The 15,163-nt window shown below is 42.2% G+C and overlaps 2 protein-coding genes across 2 annotated transcripts in view; one reads left to right on the top strand and one right to left on the bottom strand.

Annotated features, from left to right (window-relative positions):
- Nucleotides 1-15,163, top strand: part of CDH20 (cadherin 20) — a 161,387-nt gene that overhangs the window by 98,488 nt on the left and 47,736 nt on the right. The window lies entirely within an intron of this gene.
- Nucleotides 13,050-15,163, bottom strand: part of RNF152 (ring finger protein 152) — a 236,305-nt gene continuing 234,191 nt past the window's right edge. Inside the window, exon 3 of the transcript XR_012901726.2 lies at nt 13,050-13,484. The gene's annotated coding sequence lies outside the window, so the exon portion shown is untranslated. The remainder of the gene's footprint in view (nt 13,485-15,163) is intronic.

Genomic DNA, 15,163 nt, shown 5'->3' with positions numbered 1-15,163 from the left:
GTGGCTGAATCTGGACGCCAGTTCTGACTTACATACAGATTCAACTTAAGAACCCCAGGCATCCCCAAGTCAGCTGCTGCTGAAACTGATCAGCGGCTGATTCCAGGAAGCCCGGGGCAGGGGCTTCCTGTAGTCAGCCACTGGTCATTTTCAGCAGCTGCTGACTAGGGGACACCAGGGGCAGAGCAGCTGGGGTGCTGCTGGGTTGGTCCAGTGGCACCCAGAGCGGTGCTACGGGACCAACCGGCAGCGCCCCAGCTGCTGTACCACAGGCGTCCGGAGCAAAGCCGCGGAGCACGGGGGCAGCGGGACAGCCCAGACGCGCCGTGGCTATCCTGCTGCCCTCGGGCTCCATGGCTTTGCTCTGCTTTGCTCCCCGTCCCCCTGGTCTGCAGACCAGGGGGACGGGGAGCAAAGCGGCGGAACACGCGGGCAGCGGGGCAGCCCAGACGCGCCGTGGCTATCCTGCTGCCCTCCGGCTCCGAGGCTTTGCTCTGCTCTGCTCCCCGTCCCCCAGGTCTGCAGACCAGGGGGAGGAGGAGCAGAGTAGAGCAGAGCGGCGGAACGCGCGGCCAGCTGACAGCCCAGACGCGTCTGGGCTGTCAGCTTGCCGCGTGCTCCGCTCTGCTTCCCCCCCCCCATGGTTTGCAGACCAGGGGGAGGGGGAGCAGAGTGGAGCAGAGCAGAGCGGCAGAACGCGCGGCCAGCTGACAGCCCAGACGCATCTGGGCTGTCAGCTGGCCGCGTGCTCCGCTCTGCTCCCCCCCCCCCAGATCAGGGGGAGGGGGAGCAGAGCGGAGCACAGCAGAGCGGCAGAACGCGCGGCCAGCTGACAGCCCAGACGCATCTGGGCTGTCAGCTGGCCGCGTGCTCCGCTCTGCTCCCCCTCCCCCTGGTCTGCAGACCAGGGGGAGGGGGAGCAGAGCAGAGCGGAGCGGAGCAGAGCAGAGCGGCAGAACGCGCGGCCAGCTGACAGCCCAGACGCGTCTGGGCTGTCAGCTGGCTGCGCGTTCCGCCGCCGCTTTGCTTCCTCTCCCTGGTCTGCTCGAGACGAGGGAGAGGAAGTGCCCCGTTCGTAACTGCGGATCCGACGTAAGTCGGATCCGCGTAACTCGAGGACTGCCTGTATACAATGTATTGTCAACATGTCAATTAATTACCACTGATTTTCAGTGAGTTCATATTTTGGGTTAAATAATTTTCGAGCTAAGAAATGGGAATCAAAACTCATGTATCAGTGCATACGGTGATCAGAAAGATTTTTCCCACAACTTGGGATTTCATAACTGCACAACATGGACTTTCTTTTTAAAATATTATTAAATTTTGATTATATGTAAAACAATATAATACATTTTATCTCAACAGCCATCACTGATACATATTCTCCATTGCTATAATGGTACTTCAGAATCCAAATATTATGTAATATCACACAAAAAAAGAACCAAAAATGATATCAAGGCTGATGCTTTATCTTTAGCTAGAAGTAAAGCTTCATGGAATAACGATTTTGCAGTCAATATTTACAACTTTATGTGTACTATTTTTTCAACTCTTAGAGTATGTCTACACTTGCACCCTCGTTCGAACTAGGGATGTAAACGTAGGCATTCAAAATAGTCCATGAAGAGGGGATTTAAATATCCCGTGTTTCATTAGCATGATCTCACTGGCACGTTACTCCGATCAACAGCTGTTTCGAACCAGGAAGTGTGTGCCGGGACACATTAGTTCGAAACAAACCCCTTGGTTCAAACTAACGTTACTCCTCTGAGGGTGTTCTCGAAGGATAATGTTAAACTCCACCCACACCCATCATTCCTCCCCAAGGCAGTCTCACCTTTCCATATGTCACAGAAAATATTCTTACCTGTTTTCTTTCCAAAGCCGCATTGCTCCCCTAAGAAGCAGGTGTTGCATTCTTTAGACTCCAAGCGTGCCTTGGCTTTTTACATAGATAGAACAAAACCTTTTCGTAACTCAACTCAGCTGTTTATTGCGTTCGCAGAAAGAATGAAGGGCCTACCGATTTCGACCCAAAGGTTCTCCACCTGGGTTTCTTCATGTTACACACTGGCCCAGAGGGAACTGCCCCAGGTTAGGGCGCATTCTATGAGGGCACACGTGTCCTCCACAGCTTTTGGAGTGCATGTTCCCATTGTAGAAATCTTTAGAGCAGTTACATGGTCTTCTGTCCATACATTCGCGGCACACTATGCACTTTCTCAGCAGGCTGAAAATGATGTCGTATTTGGTACCGCTGTTCTCTGTTCTGTACTGAAAAATTTAAGCCACAGAATATTTGTTACGGTCTCTCCCGTCTCTGTTAATAAACTATCTGGTTGTTGATTATCTCCCTGTTTGTGATCTTAGAGGCTTACTCCGACCCCACCTTTGTAGAGGTTTTCTGCTTGGGAGTCACCTCATTCGAATGGACATGAGCAACGACTCGAAGAAGAAGAGAACGGTTACTTACCTGTAACTGTTGTTCTTTGAGATGTGTTGCTCATGTCCATTCGATTCCCCCCTACCTCCTCTTCATCAGAATGTCTTTGTTGGAGGGGCAGCGCCGGCAGGGGTACTTATGCTCCGCTATAACGGCATCACTCCAGGGGACAATCTGCCAGTGCTATGGGTACCGCTAGGGGAAAAACGCTCCACAGAACCATGCATGCGGCGTGTGCACCTCATTCTAATGGACATGAGCAACATATCTCGAAGAACATCAGTTACAGGTAAGTAACCGTTCTCTTTCCTTTAAGCAAGAACAGTTCCTGTTATATAGCATAATTAGGATAAATGGTACTCCCTTGACTCTGGTTCATTGTGATCATGCATCTAGATATGATCAAATCAGGTGTAAAAGTTAAAAGTAACCCTAAGAAAGAACGTATTAGGCCAACAACTATTCTTTTTATACCAAATAACAAAATAGGTGTTACATGTTGAACATCTCTAGTCCAAAACTCTGGTAATATCCGTGGCCCAACATGATTTTAGTTAGCTGGATGTCCACTTACCATGGGTGGGGCCAAGTTTCCCATGGTTCCATAAAGTCTGTTTACAGCCACCAGTCCTGGCTCTCAGTGTTCTGTGCTGTTATTTAGCTCTGAATTACCCCTAAATGTCTTCTAAGAGCCCATAAGCAGAGAAAGTGTTGGCAGGAGTGGCTCGAGGAGAGCTGCCGGCAACTGGCACCCTAGGCGGAATGCACGATCAGTGCCCCCGCCTCCATAGCCTTCAATGGCTTGACTTCATCATTGGGTGCGGCATTAAACGCGGCACCCTAGTCAACTGCCAAGGTTGCCTACATCCACGGGCCACCCCTGAGTGTTGGCAATGCTGCTAGACAATATTGACCTCCCCTGGTCTAGCAAAATCCCTGGTTTAGCACCGGGCAGGTCCTGAGGATTTTGGAAGAAAGGTTCAATCTGCAGAATGTTAAATTTAGTGGTGAAATACTTACCACTCAGGAGAACTGCTTTTGAGTCTCCAACTTTTTTTTAATATTAACAGAGTGATTTGATTTGATTATTTGAAAATTGTATTTATTGCATGTAGAATAGTGATAGAAATGTAGCCGTGTTAGTCTGGGGTAGCTGAAGCAAAATGCAGGACAATGTAGCACTTTAAAGACTAACAAGATGGTTTATTAGATGATGAGCTTTCGTGGGCCAGACCCACTTCCTCAGATCAAATAGTGGAAGAAAATAGTCACAACCATATATACCAAAGGATACAATTAAAAAAAATGAACACATATGAAAAGGACAAATCACATTTCAGAACAGGAGGAGGATGCGGGGGGGGGGGGGGAGGAAGGAAGGTAAGTGTCTGTGAATTGATGATATTAGAGGTGGGGAGAATGGGACGTCTGTGAGCTAATGGTATTAGAGGTGATAATTGGGGAAGCTATCTTGGTAATGGGTAAGAATGAACAAATACACAAACTATCTTACCCATTACCAAGATAATTAAATTACCGCTAATTCAATATCTGTTCCAGGCTAATAAAAAGGAAAAGAAACATATACAGGAGCAAACTTGCCATCAATCTTACAGATGAACCACTTCTTGTGTTATTTCTTCAGAGAATGGTACCTCCAAAGAAAGAATAAAAATATAGTTTGGATTATATAATGAATTATATTGGCACCTAAAATACTAACTCAAGGCTAAAGGCATTGTGATAGGCACCTTACAAACATGAACATATGAAGATTTAGTGCACCAAGATCTCATTAGTTAAGGCCTGAATCCTGGAAAGATGTACACACTGTTTAACTTTACTAGCGTGACTAGGGTCATTGAATGCATTGGGAATGAGCTCATTGAAGGCATCAGGCTACTCACATGCATACAATTAATCACATTGCAACCCTGATCTTTCAGCTGGCTCTGGGTTGGCTGACTCTTGCACCTATACAGAGTCCCACAGATTTCAGTGGGGTTCCATATGTGCACAGGGGCAATCCACGGTAATTTGTTTGCAGAGTGGAGGCTTTAGAAGACAACTGACCCAGAAAAAGGTGAGGTAAGAGGGATATAGTCACATTTATACCTCCATAGGAATAAATATATACAAACACGCATTTTTTGGTTTTTTTACATATACATGCAGAAATGGTTTTCAGTAGTACTTATCTTGTATTAAGAATACATTAGTGGAAATTGATTTCCATGTGTAATGACTCTTTTTAAAGGTTCCCCCTCATCCACCATTCTGCCTAAAGAAATCAAACAGCTTGATAATGAACACAGTAGGAAGAAATTAAACTTGAGTGCAAAATGTTCTTTAAGTGAGCTGTTTATTTTGTTCCTTGAATTTCTAGTAATATTTAAAACACAGGGTGGGGTGGCGGTTACTACTTGTCTCCAGTAAGTAGATTACTTTTTATGCTTTCACAGCTTACTTTCCGGTTTTCCCGTCCCTTTAATTCTCCATAATACTGTCTTGTAGTACTTATGCACTAGCACCACAGAAGCTCCCACTGAATAAGGGAATACATGGCTGTACCCCTTGCTCATCACTACCCAAAAAAGGAAGTTGGGGTGTTTTCAGAGATGACTGTGCCATCCCTGTTCTAGCTTATCGCTACTCTTGTAGATTATTGCTACATACTGTGCAAGATTAAAAAAAAATTCCAGAAGCATTTATTACTGTTTAGGATATAGGTTGGGCCTGAAGTGTGCCCTTCTTTTTCTCCCCTCTTCCTTTTTTTATTAAGATCCTGGATAAAGACAATGAAACTTGACAAGACCCCATATGGTCCGTAAACATTACCTCAGAATATAAATCAATGTCACAAAGTTGCATTGACAGACGAGTCAACAATCTCTCTTGGGACACATCAGCAAACTCATTTTACTCAAGATTTGAAACCCTTCAAAACTATGAAATGGCCACAGAACGAAGAACTCCTGCAGAATGACAGAGGGAGTCCCATCGTATAAATCCCAGTGGAATGCTTACAGGACCATAAACATATGAAAAAGGAAGTTTACAAACAGTCACAAGGAAAACATGTCCAAAAGGAGTTATGTCAAAGCCATGCACCAGCTGATGATCTGTTCCAAAATTAGAGGTAATTGGCAATGACATGCTGCAAAAAATAAAGGTTGTGATTTTCAAAAGTGCTCATTGCTGGCCAAAATGCTTCCACTAAAGTCAACTTAAATGGGAGCACAGTTAGACCAATGCTGAGTATATTTGAAAATCCCATAAACATAAATAAAACAATGTCCCCAACATTAAGGATGTACAAAAATCAGGTGAAATCAGTTTTCACAATGGATACCGAAAAACCTCTTTCCCAAATTGGCAAACCACTATCAAGAATTGTTTTGTGAACCTGAACTAGAGCTTTATAAATCTAGACTAGAGGTTTGTATGAATGTTGAAGAGATGAGCCAATCAGGCATCCCTTTTCCCCATACCAAACCCAGAACCTCTTGGGGCTTCACTCATCTATGTGGGGAGAAAACTGGCAGCCTGCAAACAGTCTGCTTCCCTTCCCCTCTTATTTGGGGATCAGTCAGTTGGCCAGTTTCTTCATTTGCTGAGTGATAATCTGTGATCTGTTTTCTACATCCACAAACACTTGCTGAGCATTGAGCAGGTGACTTGCTTGCTCCTTCATTCAACAGCATTGTGGTTAAAAATAGCTCCAGTACCACAAATGGATAGTGCCTTGAATTTGAGCTGTTTCAGACTACACTGTATGGTAACTGGGAAAACCAAAACATTTTCCTTAGTTATCAGGAATTTCATTCTGGGTGCTTCAAGCCCCAAAACATCGTAGATCTCCACCTCACAGTGACAGATGGAGTCTTTCTTGTCTCACTGATGCTGAATGGAGGAGTGAGCCAGCTGCCTATTCCTGAGAAAATTCCACAGAGTTTAGGAACTATACTTATCAGCTTAGAGTATTTGCAAATAGTAACTGTGGAGAACAGGCTGTCTGGCTGCCTGCAAAGATATAAGGAGATGATTGGGTTGGGGGTATTCAGAATGTGACTTCTCCCACAAGAAGAGATCAGAAAGACTGGGGAGAAGGGAGTGTGTGGTCTGTTCGAGATGAGAAAACATTCTAATTTCATTAAAAAAACAGTGAGTTTTGCCAGTTAGCTTGATAGTCCTAGTGGTATTTTGGCGCACATATGACACAAACTGAAAACTCCACGTCAGAGTGAGAACATTATGGATTTGAAAAACACACATTCATCCTAAAAAGTGGATTTCACAGGATATATAGCATGCTCCTAATCTCAGTATGCCAAAAATCCACTCCAAGGATAAATGTAACATACTAAAAATTAAGCCAAAGTTACTATCTCTGAACAGATGCAGGGCGAAGAAAAGATGATCACCAACAGATTTCTGTTCCAAACAAGCCCTTTCTGTCTATCTATCAAGATACGTCTAGTAAACATCCAATCATGTGCATGTATTTTTTTTTCAATTAAAACATGTCCACTTATGAGTAGAAAAGGTACGGCCACTAAGCTTTAGGGCAGCTGCCCATGTGAATATCAATATTGAAAGATTTGGAAACTTTCATCCTAAATCACATTTCTTGGATTAGATATTTATACTGCAGGTCCACACTGATATCTATATTATCTAGCTGTGAACTTGCTGATTGCTCCGACTCCAATACAGAGCCTGAAGAAATACTATTAACCAGAAAGATAAAGAACATTTTGAGCCAACATCAGCTTGCTGTCTATGAAATCAAACCAGCAAAAGAAATAGAGTCTTACAGTATGTGTAACTATCTGAGGTACTAAAGTGCTATCTAACTTGTTCTTATCACCAAGCTTTCAATGTGCCTCTGGGAATACAGAATACGAGTGCATGGCCTTCACAGCAATCTTTCAGGCTAAAAGAATAAAGCAACAAGAAATAAAGACAGACAAACCATATTTGTCCCAGAACTGATTTAATACAGCAAAAATAACCTTTGTAAACCTTGAATCAAAGCCACCCCCCTCCTGCAAAAAAAAAAACTCAACAAAAACACACACAGTCTATTTTCACCTCAGCTTCTAGATTTGGTTCCTCAGACCTAGTTGTTACACTCTCCACAGGAAGTATGTGAGGTACTAGCTAATTGCACTCCCTGAATGTGACATACACTATTAATATATCTCAAGAAGAGGATGCCATTGTCTGTTCTTATTGCCATTCATATTCTAGTGTTAGGACTCCATTCCCATCTTCACAAACCACCACAATTTGCAATATTCCTATAGCTGATTTATTTTTAAGTTCATCCACCAGAATTTCTTTAAGGCATAGGAGTCTTTAGGAATTTATAGTCTACTATGTATTTGAGAGAGTTTGTCTGTCTGTTTGTTCAAGAACTCCTCCTAAACGGTAAGAGCTAGGACCACCAAATTTTATATACAGCTTATCATAACATAAAACAAACTAAAGGGTTGATTGTGCCAGTAAAATGGGATGTGCCTGGAATTGGATTGCCTCTCACAAAACCATGTAGAAAAGAGACAATCACCAGGCAGATGAAAGAGGCTGACTGGGGGTATGCCCCCATACAGAACTGACTCAGCCCCAAACCTTCCACCTGCAAGTGCCCTTTAAGGAGGTCTTGGGGGACCTGAAGTGCCCCCCAATTCATATAGGAACATGGTTAGCTGTTGCCTTTCATCTGAGACTGAGGGGAAAAGCACACAGTTGCGTTCCTCACTCTGGCAGGGGAACTCAGGGGCCAAATGAACCTGGACCTTCCCCAGTGAAGGGATAGTCACGTCACCCCCCCCCCCCTCCTCCCCAAGCTGTTCCCATTGGAGCTGCAGCAGCCATGGAGAGTGCTTTTCACCTGGCCCCAAGCTGCTGCAGTGAGAAAGAGGTGGGGTTGTCCTCCCTCCCTGGGGCAGCCTGCATATTCAACGCCACATCCTACCCCAGAGCAATGATTAGCATCTATATTTTTATTTTATTTTCTAAACGTACAAAAAATATAGAGTAAAGGACCCAACCAATGCCAGTTAAATCTTCCAATAAAAAATAATAATGAGGTTGTCTTGGGCCTCCATTTCTTTCTGAAAACTGAAGACTACGCAGTTTATTACATGTGGGTTTTTCAGAAGAGACTTCAAAACCTGAGGATCACTGTGCTTTGAGTAGAAGTTTGCTGCAGTATTCTTGGCAAAATTTCCCATTTTTTATATGTCGTGCAGTTTGGTGTGACCCCGTTAGTTCTTGCTTCTGAGAGATGACTGCATTTGAATGTGTATATTCTTTGTTAATAGCTTTAAAACCTATCAGGATGAAATATCCTGTCCACATGTAAATAATTATGAGCATGACTGACTTGAGACACTTGAAGCTTTTAATTAACTTCATAGCGTTCTAAGTCTAGAGCTTTGTATATATTAGGAATTCAGCCATTGATAGAAACAAGTTAATATAGCTCAGTACAAATGCCAATGTGGACTTGAAAGTGGGGTGAGTTTAATCAGTATAAATCTTGGCTTTCCTTATCTATACTTGAGATTTGCTCAGTGCAGTTACTGTAGCTGTTCATTATCACTGGCTTCTCTGAGGGTACACCCAAGTCCAGATGAGGCCAAAACCCCAGATCCTTAATGTTTCCCCCCTTAACATCCATAAAGTATCTGAAATTGGCATAATCAAAAGAACCCAGGTTCCTGACCAAAATAGCATAAACATGGAGGTACATGGATATCTTACAATTTCTACATGTTGAGATGTCACTAACTCTTTCAAGAGCCTCTGTTTATATTTAGGACTCCTCCTCAAGACTTCACATACATTGTCAGAAAAAACAGGAAATCTTGCAAAACTAGGAACTAGACTAAATGAGCTCTTAAGGTTCACTTCAGTCCCATGAGTCTATGAAGAACACCAGAGAGATATATAGTAAGGATGCATCTTCTTTGCTAGCCCATCTACATATCCACTGAAGCAAAATGTTATGCTTTGTTAACTAATTTTTTCTTCATTATAATTTTGCCTTTAAAAAAATTCTGCACACATGTATTTATATCTTTCTATGGAACATAAGAAAAACAAAAGTCCATAAGAAAGTGTCCGTCTGCTTTGTACATTGGACAAACGTCTCAAACACTTCGCCAAAGGATCAATGCCCACAAAACAGATATTAGACAGGATCACAAAGAAAAAACAGTTTCTTGCCATTTCAACCAGAAAGGACACTGTCTGAACGACTTAATTACCTGCATCCTGCTTCAGAAGCCTTTTAAATCTGCACTTGAAAGGGAATCCTCTGAACTGTCATTCATGCTAAAATTCAACACTCTACGCGTGGGTCTCAACAAAGACCCCAGTTATCTTACCCATTACAAAGATAGCTTCCCCAATTATCACCTCTAATACTATTAGCTCACAGACATTTACCTTTCCCCTCCTCTCCCCCCCACATCGCCCTTCTGTTCTGAAATGTGATTTGTCCTTTTCATATGTGTTCTTTTTTTTAATTGTATCCTTTGGTATATATGGTTGTGACTATTTTCTTCCACTATTTGATCTGAGGAAGTGGGTCTGGCCCACGAAAGCTCATCATCTAATAAACCATCTTGTTAGTCTTTAAAGTGCTACATAGTCCTGTATTTTGTTTCTTGGGGTCCTAGCATTCCCTACCCCTGAGGGGATGGGGGGGGGGGCAAAGAAAAGAAAGCCTAACACTAAGTACCTAACTAATGGGCTCTTTACAGAGAACTATTTACACAAGAGAGATAAGCGGGGAACAGCAACCCTAACTAGCTAACTGACAAGCTCCAACAACCATCGCTGGTGGTAAGAAGGAACTGAGGAGGGGCAGCGCCAGCAGGGATACTTATGCTCAGCTATAGCAGCGCCACTTCAGGGGGCGACCTACCGGCACTATGGGTACCACTAGGGGAAAAATGCTCCACAGAACCATGCACGTGGCGCACGCACCTCATTCAAATGGACATGAGCAACCACTTGAAGAAGAAGAATTTATGCAAGACTAAGCATGGAAAATTTCAGCCACATTTGGAAAGTTTGGAAAAGTTGTGACCTATTGAAAAACCTGGGGTTAGAATGGGAAAGCTTACACACCTGCTAGCATTTGCTTCTGCTCCTAGTATAATTCTCTAGTCTGTCCACAGTGGGCACAATATTTAGAAACGCATTGCAGTTAGTCAAGACATTAATTTATGTTCATTCTGCCTAATGGCAAGATTTCTGACTACAGTAATATTATTCTGAAAGGGATCTTGACTGGGTATCATAATGTTCTCTATAATATGGCTGCTGGGAGGCATTGAAAATGCATGTTCTGCGGGGCTGCACATTTTCAAGAGACATTTCCAGTGGAACATAAAGGCAAAGTCCAATAACGTTCAAATGAAAATCAGTATTAGCACAGAAAGTATGGAAGCATGCTTTTACTGCTTCCCCTTTTCATTTTCCTCTTGCTTTCTGCTGGTATAGTGACACACATATTGGCAGATATAGGAGAAGTATTATTGTGATGGATCACTTGATGATTACCTGTTCTGTTCATTCCCCTCTGGGGCCCCTGGAATTGGCCACGGTCAGAAGACAGGATACTGGTCTAGATGGCCGTTTGGTCTGACCCACTATGGCCATTCCTATGTTCTTATATTCCCTGCTCTAATCCCCCATCACTACTTCAGCGTCATCTAGATGGCATTATGTAACTTTGCCCTGTTATTACTTTGTTTGGCTACAATCAACCCTTGCCAGGTACTTCGTGCTAGGAGGAAACTGACAGTACTAGGTTTGGATGGTTAGATGGTTTCTAAGATCACCTACAAACAAAATTCTAATTACAATGGGAATCTGTTCACATTATTGACCTAAAATGCTATTATTTGTTTTCTTTATAACTGTAAACATAGCTGATTTTCGCTAATGTACAGTAAATGGGATCACTGGCAAGAAAAATTTCACGCTGATAACTCATACGCCAGGATTCCTGCCTGTTGTTGGTTAGTTGATGAGTTCTTATGAACCAAGGAGCAGGTTTTTGAAATGTACACAAAAAAATTAATTCTGAAACAATTCCTTTTTGTAGCGAGTCACTCCCTCCCCTTGAATCTTACATTTTCATTGAGCCTTATCAATTCCTACTCTCACAAAACCCTGAGAGTTAGTAGTTTTTTCTCTGTTTGTGCCCAACCAACGTCCCCAGGACTCAAACAGGTATACCCCATACACGTAAAGTATAGTAGACTTCCCAGGCCACAGATGAACACTGCATTTCAGGATTGGAGGTTCACATGGGCCACAGAAACTTATAGGAAAATAGACCACTGTAGCTCCAATGTAAAATTTTCTGAGACATATATAGACTGCTAGCTACAGTTCAGCTGCCTCTCACATAGACTCCCATCTTGTCCATATCATACCAGGCATACATATACTATATGACCCTTTTGCTGCATGTTGCCTAGAAGGGTCCTGTTATATTTAGACACAGCAGAGAAAGAGCTAAACACAGAAGGAGTTTACAGAGACCCCGCTTGTCTGCTATGCTTACTTTATTTATCTGGCAGCAAAACTAAAACAAACATGAAAATGGGGTTTCACACTGGGGAGTGCACTAACATTTAAAAGGATAGGACATCACAGTCCTCCACGCTACTTAAAAAATCTTTACAAATGCATATACATTGTTATTTACATGGCTAATGTGAGACATCGTATAACCTAACTAAAAATTGGGTGGTGGATTACCACATACTCTTAAATTGCAAGGGTCATTCTGCCCTGGAACAGCAACTCACTAACAAAACAATTTATAAGTTTATGTGTACAACTGATTTTCACATTCTTGGGATCATATGGAAATGATAGGGCAGCAGTCTCCTGGTGAAGAATAGTCTGTGGTATGCAATAAATTGGATCTGATGTGACAAGTGCTATGTAAATTGGGGATTCATGTGATCCAACACTGTAACATGTAGTACCACTCCCTTTACAAGAGAAAGCATATCATCCTTAGCAATTTCTTTGTTGGTATCTGTGCTAATGATGGGTAACCAAGCCATCAAATTGAGAGAGAACACTTTGAAGGTTCTGTAGGTTGAAAGGAGCATGGACATGGCAGGTATGACAGCCTATCAGCGTTGCTGCACTGAGTCTCTTTATGGAATTGAATAGCGCAGGAATGAGCTGAAAATAATGCCCCTCATTGTACACAAGCAGCAACTAATGACAGAATTCAGTGTTTCCTTCCAAAAATAGAAAGTAATGGGTTATGACATGCAGATAGCTATGGAACGTCCAAATTATAAATATAATGCTCTATTTGTGCATAGCTGTTCTCAGGCTTAGTGACTGTTCATGATACAAAGTCAGTTGGTTTTTCTATGCCATTAGGGGAAAAAATATGGGAAAGAACTGCATCTACTCAATATGATGAAGCATCACAAGTCAATAGCAATGGTAGCAAATCATTAAAGTGCATAAGAACTGTGGCTGATAACATCAGTTTATTTGCTTCTTTAAATGAAAGCGAGAACAGGCATTTACATGGCACTGTTGTAGATGGCATCTCCATATAGTTACATGCTAAATGCCCTAAAGATTCATTTGTACCTTCATGCTTCAAGCACGCACCATTCTAGAGGACATCATGCATGATGATGGGCTCTGTTCAATAACTTCCAAAGCAGTGCTGACCAATACATATCCATTTTCATCATTTGAGTCAGATGCCATCAGCAGAAGGTTGATTTTCATTTTTGGTGATTTGAGTTCTGTAGTTTCCACATTGGAATGTTGCTCTTTTAAGACTTCTGAAAGCATGATACATACCTCATCCCTCTCAGATATTGGAAGGTACTTCAGATTCTTAAAGCTTGAGTTGAGTGCTACGCTAGCTTTAGAAATCTCACATTGATATGTCCTTCGTGTTTTGTCAAATCTGCAGTAAAAGTATTCTTAAAACAAACATGTGCTGAGTCATCCTCTGGGACTCCTGTAACAAGAAATATATAGCAGAATGAGGTTAAAACAGAGCCAGAGACACACAATTCTCCCCAAACGAGTTCATTCACAAATTTAATTAATGCATTATTTTTAATGTATCATCAGCATGGAAGCATGTCATCTGGAATGGTGATAAAAGCATGAAGGGACATATGAATCTTGAGCATAGCTGGCACATAAATAGCACTGCACACATAATACCTTACAATGTCAGCTACAAAAGTCCCATGTGAACACCTGTTTTCACTTTCTGGTGATATTATAAATAAGTGTACAGCTTTATCTCCCATAAATGTAAATAAACTGGTTTCTCATCAATTAGCTGAACAGGAAGTAGGACTCAGTGGACCTGCAAGCTATTAAAATTTTACACTGTTTTATTTTTAGTGCAGTTAAGTAACCAAAAATTTTACATTTGTAAGCTGTACTTTTACAAAAACGAGATTTCACTACAGTACTTGTATGAGGTGAATTGGAAAAATACCGTATCTTTTGTTTATCATTTTTACAGTGCAAATACTTGTAATAAAAATAATATAAAGTGAATGGTGTACACTTCGCATTCTGCGTTATATTTTAAAATATAGAATAATATTCAAAATATTTCATAAATGTAAATTGGTATTCTATTGTTACAGTGTGATTAAAAGGTGATTAAACATGATGTTTTAAATTGTGAGTTAACTGTTAACTGCAGTTAATCGACAGCTCTGCTGATTGCCATCTTTTCTCTGGAGCACCCCCTTTGGGACCTACATTTTCCTATTATAAGTGTTCAAAACTGTGGATGCGGACAAAATCTGGTGATAGTAGATGAAGAAACCAGGGATATAGCAGCTCTAGTGTCAAGTTCCATTCTTATACATGCTCTTCAATCAAAATTGTGACCCAGATGCCATTTGTGTCTCTAGCTTTTAATAACACATGTAGTGCTTGATCTTTGTCAGTGTCACTAGAACTCTTATCTTTTTCCACGTTATGAATTCCCAATGTCTATCTTTTTCATAGGTTCATTCTTGGATGGATAGCTCTCTGTGATGTTGGTTTTTGAACTGTGAAATGAGTCACAACAATAAGCCCAGCAATCCTTCTAAGCATGCACAGTTTGTGCCAATGGTCACTTGGAAATTTCTCATATTCCCATGGTCCTCTGCCCATTCACAAAATGAACGTCTCAGTTCACACTACATTCCAGAGAATCCTTCTCTGAGATTTCCATTGCAAATGTTATGCCAATTCCCTTATTGAACATAAGTGCTGATATAAGCAATAATGTCTTCCAAATGACAGTGGCCTGACAATGTCTTCAGAGCAGCAAGGAACTCTCCACTTCCCTAATGTCACCAATATCATCCTGCCATTGGGGTAGGAGAATCATATTCCTGCATTGCTGCAGTAATTACAGTTTACATGGCAAAACAGGGTGCAGGAGAACAGGGGCGGATATAGGGCAGGGCGAACGGGGCGGCCGCCCCGGGCCCCGCGCTTCAGAAAGCCCTGCGCATGCGCCGTGGCAAAGGGAGGGCCCCGCGGAATTATGCTGCCCGGGGCCCCGCAAAACAGTCATATGCCCCTGCAGGAGAAGACAATACATCATGCAGCCACCCATATGCTTTCAGATCCATCACTGAAAACAAGGTTGAAACATGTCATCTGAAATGGTGTTGA

The sequence above is a fragment of the Pelodiscus sinensis genome, chromosome 2, assembly GCF_052426305.1.
Source record: "Pelodiscus sinensis isolate ZL-2025 chromosome 2, ASM5242630v1, whole genome shotgun sequence".
Taxonomy (NCBI): Eukaryota; Metazoa; Chordata; order Testudines; family Trionychidae; genus Pelodiscus; species Pelodiscus sinensis.
This window is presented reverse-complemented; position numbering and strand designations above follow the sequence as displayed.